This window comes from Ischnura elegans, chromosome 8 (assembly GCF_921293095.1).
Source record: "Ischnura elegans chromosome 8, ioIscEleg1.1, whole genome shotgun sequence".
NCBI classification, from domain to species: Eukaryota; Metazoa; Arthropoda; class Insecta; order Odonata; family Coenagrionidae; genus Ischnura; species Ischnura elegans.
Window position 1 is genome coordinate 38,477,186 of NC_060253.1, and position 15,329 is coordinate 38,492,514.

Genomic DNA, 15,329 nt, shown 5'->3' on the forward strand with positions numbered 1-15,329 from the left:
AGGGGCGGGCTCGTACCTAAATTTACGAATTTTGCAATCGAACAGGCATAGCTGCGGTTTAAATATCATAAAAGTCCAGCCATCACGCCTATGTCGCATTTATTCACGGGTGTCGCATCGATATCACATGAATCACATATGCGATTTTCACGTATCACTAACTATAGAACAGATAGATTTAGAATATCGTATTTTCCGCGATCGATTAGAGATTATAACGGCAGCGTTAGAAATGAATGAGTTGACTGGTAATGTAGCTTACTTACTTGAGGGTTCCTCAATGCATGTTTATGACTCTTCCTATTAATTCTAAGTGCATATTATGCATGTTTTAGCTTCATAGACATATTGCCTTCATAATTAGGATATAGATCAATCCTATAGCTTAGGTATCATTAGCTCATTGGTAGTGTACGTATTGCGTAGTTCATGTTCGTGGAAGTAAATTTTTATCCTCTGGTGCCAGTTGGTGACGGTTCACCCCGTGCCTAATACATTTACAGGTGCCTTAATCTGAGAAAATGCATGTGGGTGCACATTTTGCAGATTTCGTCCAATTTTAACCATTGCTCTGCTGCGGATGGTAATAACATTAAGGCAGCAGACGATGTGAAGTACCTAGAAGATACGATAACCTCGAACCTCTCGTGGGGAACACATGTAAGGAATATTTGCGGCGTAGCCTTAGGAAATAAGGACTCGTCAAGCGTATTGTGGGACGATTTTCGGATGAGAAAGTAACAGAAAGGTGTTATTTCGCACTCGTCCGACCGCACCTGAATATGCAGCGAGCGTATGGGATCCGTTGCAAAAAGACTTAATCCGCGAACTGATAAAAATACAAAGGAAGGCTGCGTGGTTCGTCAAAAACTAGTACCAAGGGACGTCCAGATAGCGTTACTAGATATTAAGCGAATTAGGCCGGAAACCGCTGGGGACTCGGAGGCTGCGCGCTAGGCTAAGATTACTTGAACAATTGGGAATGGATATCTATAAGAGCGTCACGGAGAACATAATATTAGAGCCCCACTATATTTCCAGGTCCGACAGAAGCGTTAGATTAAGATAGATGTTCTGCCGAACGGATAGATATGGGAATCCGTTTTCCCCGAACCATAAAAGACTTTAATAAACGCCAGTCCCAACTTCGTTAGAGCACTTCATTTTTTTAAATCTGTAAATGGCTGGTGTCCTAACACCCCCTATCACACGCCTTTTAGGCGGCTCGCGGGATATTATGTAGATGTAGACATTACCATGAGGAAAAATACCCCTCGATCTGAAAATCGGACCGCGGACCTTTGGTTTTCTTTGAGTCTCGGTACAATTGTCATCGACATTCAGGATCGTGGATAGCGTAGAGGTCTGAACGGTGGAATTCATGAAATATATGTATTTTTTTAATGAAGCGAGAACCGTGTCATTGTATGGTACACGGAGAACATAATAATAGAGCCCCACTGTATTTCCAGGTCCGACAGAAGCGATAAATTAAGAGAGATGTTTTGCCAAACGGATAGATCTTTGCGAATTCCTTTTTCCCCCGAACCATAAAGGACTTTAATAAATTCCAGTCGTAATTTCGCTAGAGCGTTTCCTTGTTATGTGCATATGGCTGGGGTACTAATACCCCTTTGCTACCCCTACTAATACTGCCTTTTAGGTGGCTTGCAGGGTAGTTTGTAGTTGTAGATAATGCCTTGCAGGGTAATGTGTAGATGTAGAACCCGAACCCCGGAAGGTATTTGACCCGTGGAATTATTCCACGTGCAGAGGACGTCCTTGGCAATTCCCTCCCATCACCCCCTGCAGCGGTGGTTGTCTCAGTAGCCCACGCGCGGACGATATATACAAAGAGTCGTAGAAAGTGGAGCGCGAACAGTCTGCTCCGAGCCGTGTTGAGTTCGGTTCGCTGTGACATAGAGCCGGGGGCGGGGAAAGCACATACCTAATACTTATCCCGCCCTGTCTTTGTGCACAGCGCGCCTACTCCTGTCCGTTTAATTCCGTTTCTTTCATCGCTAAAGGTTAGCTGCTATTAACATTAGCTGGCGATTGGCATGTGACTGTCTTTTTCTGATTTTCGTCACTGCGGTTTGCTGTTAATTGGTCAATTTTTATATGACTACGTAGGTTTCCGCGGTTTCGAGGTTCCATTGTGACCATTTTTCCAGTGCCAACGCGTCGATTGTCGGTTTAAGACAACAGTTTCGCTGGAACTGCTGCCATCGTCTTCTGGTCGAATACTGTTGTCTTAAACTGTTGTCTTTAACCAACAACCGACGCGGTAGCACCGGAAGAATGGAGGCAATGGATCAATTATTATATCGATGTGCCAAAGTTTCCTTTTTTACGGATATGGTTCCACCAGTCTTATAAAGACCTTAATGAGAAAACCTCAGTCTGACTACCATCTATGAGCCGAATTCGTACAAAAGCTGTGTAAGCTCTCTGTTTTCTGGCAGCGATTTTTGACATATCTAAATAAGGAGAAGATAGGACAACTTGCTTACTCGTTAATTGGTTGCATTACGAGACATGATGGCCTAATGAAAACAATCGTAGAAAGAATGGAATCGCATAGAATGGAAGATGGAATTTATTATTCCGGGAAAAGTGTCCCTTAGGAACATACGTGATAATAAATATAATAGAGTCAGAAATATTACAAAAAATATTTACATTTACATTAAACATCGATGTAACAAAATGCGACTTAATATATGACAACATAGAACAAAAAATACATATGTATATAGTTATAATTATCAGCAAGACAAAGGTATGAACTCATAAATACATCTGATTTTATTAACTTTAGCACAATGTTCAGTTAACTTACAATATTCAATTCACATGTTGCAATATTTCATATTATTTCTTAGGACAGGTTGAAGGGAAGAAGGGCAAAGGATGGTCCCGAATGAGTTACTTAGGACAGGTTATAAAGGATGTAAAAAAGAAGAAATATTTAACTATGAAAAGTTTAGCGGATTGGAGAGAGGAACGGAGAGCTGCGTCGAACCAATCTTATCATTGTTGACCGATGACGATGATTAGGTTCCATAAAAAAACGAATTTAGTGTAATATTTGGGAAACAAAAACAATTCTTTTTTGAGCTAACACTTTTTCGAATATTACCCGAATGGTTTTGAGCATTTTATGTCTTATGTGAAATACCATTTAAAATCCCCAAATTTCTATTTGCATCTTCCAACGATGTGAATCTATGCATTGAGAAAATATACGACACATGTAGAATATGTGTCGTCCTGGTCTTAAAATACCAGTACAATATAGGTAGAGGTATGGAAATCATAATGGAAAGAAACTATTGAGACCTCTCAATGCTAAAAAACACACTTGCTTTTGAATGCATTCCCTCATAAACTCAATTTGTTCCATTGATGTTGGTATCTTTTTTAAACTTATTTTTATGCCGTGGAAAAAAACTGCATTCGCTGAATTCACGTGTTATCCCAAGTTTTTTTTTGATTGCGAGACTGGTCCTAAATGCAGACTGAGCGAACTTCCGGAATTAAAAAAAATTTTATCGGCGCGCCGTGCGACCTCTGTCAACGGCAAAAGTCACCGTAGTCCCCCACCTGGAAGCATATCTGTCGCTATCTGTGGAACAGCAGAGGACTTTCCGGGATATTTTGTATTTCGATCCAAAAAAATAACATGTTTTCGGTCAAATTTTGGCAGCTGGCTATTGTTTCCGATCATTCCGAGAGAACCGCTTGTGCAGGTGTACGTATCAGTGGTGCCGAATATTAGATAGTTTAGCGAAAAAAAACGAACTGGTTTCGCGTCTACCGGAATATATAGTCGCAACGTGGGAAAATCGGGTTGAAAATCGAACTTGGGAAGTACGCAGAGTTCGAAGACTTTGTTAGAACATGCTGTAGAAGCCTAGAAGTTCCCGTATCTTCCTTTGGCACCCCTTTGTGCCCAACGCTATGCATTTCCTTCAGGTTCGTATTCATTATGGAACAGTGCAGCGTGATTGCATCGAATAAAGCGCTAGCGTATGAATAAATAATAATTAAAACTATCCGAAAATGAGCATTTCTTCACGTCATTTATTTTTCATAATCCCAGTGTAAAATAATATGAGAGATCTTGTATATGCGGCACAATGTGATGGAAGTTCTTTATAGGGTAGTTTCCTTCATCGAAGAAAACGATTGATTGCGATTCGTTACCCACCATTGGTGTATTCATAATATACCAATTATTTGGTTTTAGAAATCCCAATTTAGACGAATGTTAATGGTCAATTTTAACCTCATTTGAAAAAGGCCAGTTTGGCGCCCATGCGATGCCACTCCACGTGACGTGACAGGGATCTAGATACTATACGAGTAGATAGGAGTTTTACATCGTCTGAGATTACCAATACATGCTTGAGGCACAGAGCTCAGGAAAACATTTCTTAATAATCACCGATTAAAAATGCCTATAGTCGGAAACTAGGCTACCGCTATGCTCGGCAGCAAGCAGCCTGCACCGTAGTGGCGACACAGCCTCGCACCCAGTTGGCCGCACAAAGCAGCAGCCAGACGTCGCACGGGCTTTTCCCAGCATTCATGCTTAGCCGTTGCATTTTCGCGCGCTTGAAATGTTTCACTTTTCATTTAATCGCGAAAAATAGGTATCGTCACTTAGAAATCTAAAAACGTGAAATACGTATTCCAGGAGTAATAATCTTTCGATTTAGGCAGAAAAAAGTAATGGGAAACCACCCTATTTAAGTTAAATCAAATGAGACATTGCAATATTTCCACGGGATTTATTCGAGCAGGACCCGTTTCATTGTTACAAAATTGTATAGGCTCTCGATTATGTTGTTTTGGTACTAAGGAACGCGTCTTGTTCTGATAAATCCTGTTGAAATATTCTTATGTTTCATTTAACTGAAATTTGTTGAGGTTTGGTCCATCCATACGCCGACGTGAAACGATAAATTGATTCGGAGTTTTCTCTTTCTTCACCGTTTCCGCTCCGTATAGTGGTACATTCCGCATACGTTTGTATTTTCCAGACACCATCGGAAATGGCATTATAAAAAAACTTTTCCAAACGAATCCGTTGTCTTTTGTTCCCTTGTAAATACCTCTTTTTTGGTGATCAACTTGAAGACCTTTGAAGATGTTTTGAAGACGTTTTTGTTTTGGAGACCTACATTCGAAAATCTTATTTGAAGGCCATTTTAGAAGACCTTTCTTGAAGAAAATTTTTTTAAATTTTTTTTGGAGACCAGTTTTGAAACTTTTTTTGGAGACAGTTTTTGGAGACCTTTTTTGGAGACCAATTTTTGGGACCTTTTTTGGTGACCTTTTTTTACTTTTCTTTGCCCTAATCCGCGTTCGTTTACTATTCCTACTATTATTATCCGTTCCACCCTCCCTCTGGAGAAAAGTCTAGATAGAACTAATACTGGTAGAAGCGATAGTCTCTGATTTTCACTATTCTTGGCCTTCTTGACCGAGCAGTCTATTGCTGGGGTCTCCAATTTACTAGGCCACGAGGGCCACATTCCAAGTTCCGAATCGCCCCGCGGGCAGGATAGCAAATTTGCCGATGACTGAAGTATTCGATACCAACGTCTACTGAAGTATCCGGTGGCGTATTTCTTATTTACGAACAGTTGAAGGCGACTTTGACGTGCAGTACAGCGCTGAAATGCTCATAGCGGCGTCTCACAGAGTTAAACGAGCGAGAATCGCGCGCTACTTGAAACGAGTGCGCGGGCCGGATGAAAGCCCTCCGCGGGCCGTATTTTGGAGACCCCTGGTCTATTGTATTTATTTCGTCCTCTCTCCATTCATTTGCAGCATTTATCATTAATCGTATATTTGTTAAGATTGGAAGATTCTTTGCCTTCCAGTTGCCACCTCTGCTCCACCAACCGTCCATCCTCTGCCGGTCGTTGGCCTTAGTGTTCCCGATATCGCTCGAATTATCGCTTATCATGGATAGCGAGTGAATGTGTGCGATTGCGGGCAAAAAATCGTAGCGGTTATGCAATTGAACGATTCTTGAGTTATCGCTATCGCAATGTGGGTTTCTCCCCTCACCCTGTCTTTGTTTCCGCTTACAAGGAAGAAATGCAATCCAAATCTATCCTTGGCGGATTGAACTTTGTCAAAACTGTAGAGTAATAAGGAACAAGAGCGATTTTTATCTTCTGGGCGTGTGACCTAGGTTAAAGTGGAAAGTCACTCTGTCCCAGACCTCTCTCACATTCGGACTTTTCCGTGTCCGAAAATATCGCCTTTTGAATATTATCGACGATTGCGTTTGTTTACGTATTGCTCATTTCGATTTTATTTACTTATTTCGGTACGCTATATTTTCCATTCCATTTAAAGGGTCATTGCGGTCAGTGAAGTCAGGGTAATTTCAGGGGAATAAAAATTGGAGCAATGCCAGGGAAATAAAAATTAGGGCTGAAAGTCAGGGAACTTAAACTTGGTACTGAAATTGAAGGAAATAAAAATTGGACTGAGAGTCAATGAAGCATGAGGGAAAGAGTAAGTTTTTCGATTGAAACAGTTAGCCATATAAAATATCTGGGAATTTATATCAATGAAAACAGCAACTGGTATTCTTCTCTGCAACTGAACTCTTATTTTTGAGAAGGTGGCTCCGACTCGGTGACCCCAAAGCGGTTGTTTTTCCCAATGGGGCACCCAAATTCCAATCAAATACCAGTAATACTTTGTAATTGTCTAAAATTATGGTTGGAATAAATTTATTATTATTAAAATTTATTATTAAATAATAATTGGGACTGAACGTCGATTAAATACTAGGGAAATAATAATTGGGATCGAAAGTCTGTGAAATAACAGGCAAATAAAAATTGGAATTCTAAGTCAAGGAAATAAAAAATTGAGACTGAAAATCAATGAAATAAATATTGGTACCAAAGTCTGGGAAACGTTAGGAAAATAAAAATTGGTAATGAAATTCAATGAAATATCAGGGAATAAAAAGTAGAATTGTAAGTTTAGGAAATAAAAAATTGAGACTAAAAAACAATGAAATAAAGATTGGTACTGATAGTTAGGGAGACGTTAGGAAAATAAAAATCGGTAATGAAATTCAATGAAATATCAGGGAAAATAAAAATTGGAATTGTTAGTCAAGGATATAAAAATTGAGACTAAAAGTCATCGACATTTCAGGAAAATAAAATATGGGATTGAATATCAGGGAAATTCAAAAGGGAACTGTAATTCAGGGGCATAAAAATTGTGAAAGTCAGGGAAATTAGATTGAAGTGGTAAAAAAAATTCTGAGACGCAGTATAACGGTGAAAATAGTAGTTGAAAGCGCGCATGATTCGCGCGGTGTGGGCGCGGTGGGCATTTTGTTTTGTTTGCGTATAGAAAAAGGAAGAGAAGAAGGCGAAGAGATCTTTTCCGAAAAATTTGGCTGACCTCAAGGCGAAGAGGGCTGAATTAGCTGCTGAGAAGACTGCGGAAATAGTTGAAAACGGTGACCAGATTGCAACAACAATGGCCTGTCAAGTATGGGTTTTGTGATTATTTGTGTGATTTGTTATAATCTCAACTTTTTGAGCGAAGACTCTTAAATTTTAAATCTTTTATTTTTTTAACCTTGGCTGGAATTTAACCGACAAACCGAGATAGAATTTCACCTGATATGCTTTATGTAACATTCCGCATTTTATATCTATAAATTTTAAATTTTTAACTCGGAGGATGAATCTTATTTTGGGAAGAAATGGATGCCTTGAAATAAGATGCATTAAAATTATTCAGAGAACTAAATCAAGTACAGAGGAAAGCATTTTCCTTCGCGGGAAGCTGATTCACTCCTACAGTCTACATTACTGTTTTACAAATTGCTTGGAACGTAGTCCTTCGCAGCCAGTAGTCCAGGAAATGAAGCATTTTGGCTCGCAATTTTTTCAAACTGAATCGATTTTCTTGAAATTTTCACAATAAGTAGGGAATATACCAAGAATCAAAATCTATATCATGCCGACGGGCGCTTTTACCCTGGGGGTGGTTTCCACCCCATCTCGGGGGTGGAAAATATTAATTATATTTTGACTACAGGAAACGATAGAAAAATAAATTCTAAGAATAAAATGTTCTATCCATATTTTGCGTAAAATTAATATTTTTCGATTAATTTGCGATTGAAAGTAACAGTTTTTTCACGAAAAAATCAACGATTTTAATCGATTATAGGCAAATAACTTGAATAGTATTAATTTTATTAGAAAATTGTGAATTACAAAACTGTAGCTTGTAAAAAATTAAATAAAAATCTTAATTTATATTTCCTTTATGACCAATTCGGACCGAGCTACAACTTGTTGATGGTTATCTATTGTTTGTCATACGCTAAATTTGAAAGATTCAATACCAAATAGCGGGAAAAATGTAATTTTCGAGGAAAAGTATGTGATCTGTTTAAAAGTGTTTTTAAAAAACTTTCTTATAATGAGAAAAAATATTTTTTATCATGAAATTTGAGCGAGTTATGATTAAAAATAAGATCAGTCCCTACTTTTTTGTACGAAAAAATCAGTGAAAACAACTCCTTATTACCACAATAGACAAAATTGATCAATGCCCTTCAGTATTTCTCTTTATTGAAGTATTGTTAATTGATCCTAGAAGTTTTTTTTAATTTATAACTCTAAATTTTGAAAAATTGGAGGAAAAAGTGAAAAGTCATTTTCCACAATTTCGCTAAAAATGCTCTTTTTTTCAAAATAACTCCGAAAAACTGGAGATATGAAAGAAATGCAGGAGTAATAAATTGTAGCTTCTTTACTTTCAAATATTTTGGTGTGTTTTAAATTTCTATACAATAAATATTTGGTGAGATATTGATAATTAAAACCTCTATTTCCAAGGGAGCTCCACCTTATTTAAACCCTTAAATCCCTCCCCTTTAAAAATAAATGACTCGAAAAAAATTTAATTCACATGACCTTGTAGTCAGTAAAAACCCTACAAAATACAATTTAAATGAAATTTTTATCATAAAAAATAAAGGAGCTATGTTTGAAATACCAATCAAATTTATTTTCGAAAAATTCGAAATCCACAATTCAGAGCATAATATTCCTCATAATCAGCATATAGTTTGTGTACTTTACGTTAGAAGCTAACGATACACTCAAATTTGCTACAAAATAAACACACATACCCATAAGATGTATATATACATACACATATGTACTCACATTGGAGTATGTGTGCTCTCGCTTACAGTGACCTGTGAGCATGCATGTGGTGGGAAGACTGGAAGCCATACAGTCTTCGTTTGATTGTGTTTCATGTGATGTCTACATAAATGTACATTTGTTTGTTTATGTTACCATGACGAAGTTTGTTCTGTTTATCCTATTGTTATATCTTTTCTGTACTGTGATTAAAATCATGAGAGAAAAAAGTGAATACATAATAAAAGGAGTTAGAAAGTGAATAAGAAGATACAATGTGATAAATAATTTTTATTTTTAGGGTAAATAATTTTTTTTTACATTAACCCCCAATAAGGGTTGATTATTATGGGTTGAAACGCCTTAAAATTATTTTCGAAACAAAAAGAATAATTATACAAATAATTTAAACTAAATTTTAACCGTATTTAGCTTTAAAATATCATTTTTTAAGTTTTAGCTTTTAGGGGTAGTTTTCACCCCTAAAAAATAAAAGGCGCCCTTCGGCATAATATAGATTTTGGAGAAGGGGGTATGATTAGTCTAACCTCAAATATTTATGCAAATCGATTCGGTTTGAAAAAAAATTTTAAAGGAGGTATGATTAGTATAATCACAAATTTTTATGCAAATTGATTCCGCTTGAAAATTCTTTTTTACATTAACCCCCAATAAGGGTTGATTATTATGGGTTGAAACGCCTTAAAATTATTTTCCAAACAAAAAAAATAATTATACAAATAATTTAAACTAAATTTTAACCGTATTTAGCTTTAAAAAATAATATTTTAAGTTTTAGCTTTTAGGGGTAGTTTTCATCCCTAAAAATAAAAGGCGCCCTTCAGTATAATATAGATTTTGAAGAAGGGGTATGATTAGTCTAATCCCAACTATTTATGCATATCGATTCGGTTTGAAAAACATTTTTATAGGAGGTATGATCGGTATAAACACAAGTTGTTATGCAAATCGATTCAGTTTGAGAATTATTTTTTACATTAACCCCCAATAATGGTTGATTATTATGGTTTGAAACACCTTAAAATTATTTTCCAAACATAAAAAAATAATTATACATATAATTTAAACTAAATTTTACACGTATTTAGCTTTAAAAAATAATTTTTTAAGTTCCAGCTTTTAGGGGTAGTTTTCACCCCTAAAAAATAGAAAGCGCCCTTCGGCATAATATAGATTTTGAAGTAGGGGGTATAATTAGTCCAATCCCAAATTTTGGTGCAAATCGATTCAGTTTGAAAAAATTGCAAGGTTTTTCACTTTTATGAGCTTCATTTCCTGGACTACAGGTGCATTGTTGTCAGCTGCTCCCAGAAGCCGTTGACAGCAATGTTTTACACATTGTTTTAAGGAAATAGGTTTGGATGTAACGCACTTTTTTGTTTGCTCATTTTGTTGGTTTTTTTGTTAGGTCGTTTCGTGAAGGTTAAGTTTCAACGTGACTTGGGGAAGCAATATTAGCGCTATAAATTTAGGATATGGATTCCGTATCCACGGCCTTCAACTTTGGACACACTGCTTATCACGGAGCCACCTTAGTTTAGCTGCTATGACCATTTACGAATGTGAAAGGTTGGATTTATTATTACGGTACGTTTAATTGCAGGTTTTTTTCTCGTGTCTGCTTTTAAGAGTGTGCAACTTAAAGTGGACCTTGGAAATCGAAGTTCGCCGTACTTATTTTTTAAGGTCCTGTGTATATTATTCCTATCGATAAAAATAGCGGAAGTAATATTCTTGGAAAGTGGTCTAATTATAGCCAGTTTCGCCGTTTTACATTGATATGGCGTGTTGAAATTTAAAATAGCATTTTCTGTTCATTTCGGCTGCAATTGATAAGGCAGGATTATTTTATCTGCTACCATTTTAGCGTGGCAATGATAACTCGGAACAACTTAAATGGCGTGGCAACTTTTATTTTGTGCTGATTAACGTATGAATGGCTTTTTTTCTGGAGGCCATCCTGCACTGTTGTGTACCCGATGAACCAAAGTATTTCAACTCATAACCTTGGAATTTTTCTTGTTTGGCGTTTTCTCATTAATTTCGCCCGATGTTTCATCCACCTCCTGAAAAGCTGGAGAAGTCCTGATATTGTAAAATTGATGACTCGAGTAGTTATAATTTTCATAATTATTAAAGTTTTCTGCCGGTCAATATTGGTTTACTGGAGCATTTTTTCTAGGAGTTCCCTCTTCAATTCAAAATAAGATATATTCCCTTTCATCCTATCTAAATTCCTATTCTTTTCCTTTCTCTCCCTCCTTTACCCAACATTCTCCCCTCCAGCACCGTTTTCAAGATCCCCTTCCCGCTAAGTACTCGCTCCATCCATGCCTTATGTCTCCTCCGTATCTCATCTAAAAGTTCCCTCTCCTCACCCACCATGTCCAACACTTCGTCGTTTCTACTCCTCTCTGTTCACTTCACTCCATCCATTCTTCACACTCACATTTCGAACACCTCTAGTATTCCCTCGTCCTCCTTCGTTAGTGTCCATATTTCCGCACCGTGAAGAGCTACACTCTAAATCAGACTTCTGATTTAGAGTGTAGCTCTTCACATGTAGAGTGTAGCTCTTAGAGTGTCTTCTTCTCTAGCAAATTTAAGTATACTTACCGGGACTAGTCATGGTGATAACTTTACGGGAGTTACCCGCAATGCAGAAATTTGCGAAAACCACACACAGAAAAAAAATCATTCGCCTTGACCGGGATTCGAACCCGGGTCACTCGATTTCCGGCCGAGTGCTCTTCTCTAGCATTTTCTTTAATTCTAACATAACGATCCTCTCGTCTAAATTCAGGATTAGCTCATTGAAAATGTACAGATTTCGTGATGGAATGTAAATTCGGGGAAATGATGCTCATCTGGATTTAGGGAAGTAATGATTTAATATGCCATGCATTGAAAAAGAAATTCTTAGTATGCGGTTGATACGAAAGGATAAAGATAAGAATTTTAGTCTGAGAAAATCGGAGAGATTGTAGTCAGCCCAAGAGGAGTAACTTTAGTGTTGATATGCACGCAATGTACCATCATGTGCATTTATATACGGCACCTTTACGTTTAACTTAATTCATAAGATAACTTTATCGAAGTTTTCTTCCGACCTCTATGTTTAGCGAGAGATGTACCTAATCGTTCACGACAGTTTCGTGTCATCTGTTGAACTAGATAAGAAGTTGGATTCCAAGAGAACTTCTATTTGCCATGGAGGCTTTTCATAAATCTGATATTGATAAAGACATTTCCCAATAGCCCTTAAAGAATTAACATTTGCTGTTTCTCCATACATTTTCCCGTCGTATCTTCAATATTTTTATGTCCATCTGTCTTTCCCGCGCATGCAACACTGCTTGTGGTCTTTACTGAAGTGATAATAATGTGAAAACGTTGAATCACCCATGCATTGCTTTTATTTACTTTAAGATATCAATTCGTTCAATGAAGACCGTACAATACCAACGCAATTTCACAAAATTTCTTAGAGATTTCAGCTGCCCTTATGAGTAGTAAGTTTTTTATGTACGACAGATATAATTTATAGTGCGAAATTATGCTATTTTTTAAGTTATGCTAATAGAAAAAATATAGTATTCATATAATAAAAACATCATTATCCTTGAAAGCGTTAAATTATTGAAAGTGGCGAACACGAGTTAAGTAGACGCCAGATGTTGTATACTCATGGCTTATACTTATACATGGCTGCATGAGGAAGATTTTTGTATGTTTTAACTTATATTTCCTTCACGCCAAACGAATAATTTTGACGGAATTCAAAATAATTCGGTCTCAAAATAAAAAGTAGTTCGTCACAAATCCAAGCGGAGTAAATAATTCAAATATTTGGCTGCATTTTGGAGGTAAACGGATTCGGTCGCAAGGAAATCATGAAGAAAATATCGGTAACTATTGAAGCGTTGATGAATTTGAAAGTGGGAGGTGGCTTTTCATTTTTTGTATTCGATACCTTTTTGGAGAATGGCTGAATGAGGAAGATTTGTTTACATCGTAACTTTATTTTTCCTTTCCAAAACCGAATTATTTTGACGAAATGCGATTTGGGTTGTAAGCAAACGACCCTAATATCCATGTTTGATGATCTAGCTCAAGCATATATATATAGCATAGAGATTTTTTACGTAGGATAGTCAACAAAATATATTTCATCATCTTGTGATGATAGTTTTTCTTAGTGGCGGGTCAGTAATCTCAGAAGCTCTGGCTATAAATGTGGGGAAAGCTGGGGAGGGTAGTGGAAGGGATATAGGGGAAGTTTCCTCCCTGTCGTTCGTTTTCCTCTCGGTCTAGTCCAGGCGTCTCCAAGCATTTTAATGTAAGGGCCATATTACATATTTCCAGCATTCATGTGGGCCCAGAGAATAAAAAACAAAAAAAAAACAATTCAGTAACGGCAATTTAATTTTCTCAAAAATTCGAGTATAAAATGGAAAAATAAAACAAAAACATCTGGTTGTAATAAATCAGGGTAAACTAATTAGATTCCTTTTTATGCTAACCAAGTTACTGTGGCGAATTATTCTGTCTTTTTGACTTCAAAATTTAATTAAAATCAGGTTCCAGATTCGAGGAGCCAATGATAAAAAATTGATTTCAAAAGATTGATTTCTTCTTTATCCTTTAGCCAATCAAAACGCATGACCGCTAAAAGCGATTGTAACACCGCGATTGGCTTTTAGTTGAATGAAAGTTGTCAGGGCTGGGAAAAATACAATGCTAGGAGTATTTGAAATACAAAATATCGCTCCTAATGTGTTTTAAATGCAAAATAAAAAAACTTTGACTTGGGTATGTGAAAAAAGGTAAAGAAATAGTATTTTAAAGACCTTTTAAATAAAAGAATGCATTTGTATGGAAAGTAAGAGATCTTTAAAAAAATATAACCTGCCTTGGCACGTTATGGATAGTTCCAAACATAAAGAAAATGTAAGGGTACGGCCCGCCACCTTTAAGTCGCGGGTAGCACGCTTTAAATTGTGTGGGTTCTTGCCCTTGGTGTGCCTTCCGTTTCCCCTTCCTCTTTGACGAAAACATCCTGGTTCCACTTCCTTATATAGTGGCACGGTGGAGATGCTATTCACACTCATTTACTTGACGCAGTTACTCACTCACCAGTAGACTCACCAGTGGTCAGTCAGCAATGTAGCCGTCGGTTGGAGTCGAAGCGCGGGCCGTGTGGCCCGTCGCGTTTTCGCGCTCTTGAAAATTTTCACTTTTCATTTGATCGCGAAAAATAGATATCATGTTAAAATAGTTCTTGGAGTGTAGGTCAATGTTTGTTATGTAAAAACGTTTTAGCCAACGTTTATGTTTATTTTAAACCATTTATTTATTTTTTGTAAAATATTGTATATCTTTGTAGAATCTGAGTTTTTCCCGGCGTATGCTCTGCAGGAATATTTCTCGGGTTTCCCACCGGGTGTCGTATCGGGTTGTAGTTCCCAACGTTTCCATGACTAAGTCTGTCATCGTCATCAGGGGTTAATGTTGAGCCAAGTTTTTTCTCCGGTATTTATACACATGAGGGCCGTTCAAGTGGGCCCTGATTGGTCCTTTCTGAAGAACCTAACACCAAAAGAACCTAAACAGAGACAAAGGCTTCCAGTTAAGTAATACGTGGAAGTCAGTGATCAATCACTATAAATCACCCCAATTCAGAAAGGACCAATCAGGGCCCACTTGAACGGCCCTCATGTGTATAAATACCGGAGAAAAAACTTGGCTCAACATTAACCCCTGATGACGATGACGGACTTAGTCATGGAAATGTTGGGAACTACAACCCGATACGACACCCGGTGGGAAACCCGAGAAATATTCCTGCATTGTATATCTTTGTTATCTTTGTATTTTATATTGTTCTTATGTTTTCTTTCATAGCCCTGATGATGGTTTAAAATAAACAGAAACGTTGGCGAAATTTTTTTTGCATAACATACATTGACCTGCACACCAAGAACTATTTTACCACGAATTAAACGAGGTCAAGATAAGGGAAAAAAATAGAAATCGTTATTTAAAAATCTAAAAGCGTGAAATACGTACTCTAGGAGTAATAACCTTTCT

General features: G+C 37.1%; 1 protein-coding gene across 1 annotated transcript in view; it reads left to right on the forward strand.

Moving 5' to 3' along the window:
* LOC124163603 (tRNA dimethylallyltransferase) overlaps nt 1-15,329 on the forward strand; it is a 794,398-nt gene that overhangs the window by 329,758 nt on the left and 449,311 nt on the right. The gene's annotated exons all lie outside the window — the stretch shown is intronic.